Genomic DNA, 966 nt, shown 5'->3' with positions numbered 1-966 from the left:
TTTTTTTTTTTTTTATAGTAGAGTTGTAATTTTTAATATTTATTTATTCATACAACAAGAATATAGGTGGTTGTGTGTTGCTATGTTCAAGTAGAACACCAAATAAAAAGAAAACAACACATCTAGTTTTTACTATGGAGTTTTTTTTTTTTTTTTCTTTTTAGTTACATTTTGTTAACTCTGTGTCCCAGCTGTATCCCGCTCCCTCATTCCCTCCCCAACCCCACACTCCCTCCCTGGTCTCCTCCCTGCCCCTTTCCAAGTCCCCTTATAGGGGAGGACCTCCTCCCCTTTCATCTGACCCTGTTTTATCAGGTATCTTCAGGGCTGGCTGCAAAGTCCTCCTCTGTGGCCTAACAGACTGCTACAAGACATGATAAACATAATGAAATCTACACACCTAAAGAAGATAATCAAGAAAGTGGACACAGGCGAAGGTGATTAATCCTCATTTAGAAAGACAAATGGGATGTGCATTGAACTTATGACAGGAGTCTATCACAAAAGGCATCTGAAAGACTCTACCTAGCAGTGTTTCAAAGCAGACACTAAGACTCATAACCAAACCCTCGGCAGAGTGCAGGGAATCATATGAAAGAAGGGAAGTTAGTATGATATGGAAAGGATAGGAGCTCCACAAGGACCAAATATATTTGGGCACAGGGTCTTTTCTGAGACTGACACTCAACCAAGGACCATCTATGGATATAACCTAGAACTTCTGCTCGGATGTGGCCTGTGGTAGCTCAGTAACCAAGTAGTTTTCCAAAGTAAGGGGAACACGGACTATTTTTAATAGGATCTCAAGGGCAGGCTGTTTGACCCCCACCGCAGGTTCCTTTCTTGGTGACACTGCATATTGGACTCAAGTCCACATACATGCTAGAATGTTGGGTGAGCATTATACTACTGAGCTACAGTGTGTGTGTGTGTGTGTGTGTGTGTGTGTGTGTGTGTGTGTGTGTG

This window comes from Psammomys obesus, unplaced genomic scaffold (assembly GCF_907164565.1).
Source record: "Psammomys obesus unplaced genomic scaffold, mPsaObe1.curated_primary_1811, whole genome shotgun sequence".
NCBI lineage: Eukaryota > Metazoa > Chordata > Mammalia > Rodentia > Muridae > Psammomys > Psammomys obesus.
The sequence above is the reverse complement of the archived record's forward strand: the minus strand, read 5'-3'. Positions refer to the sequence as shown.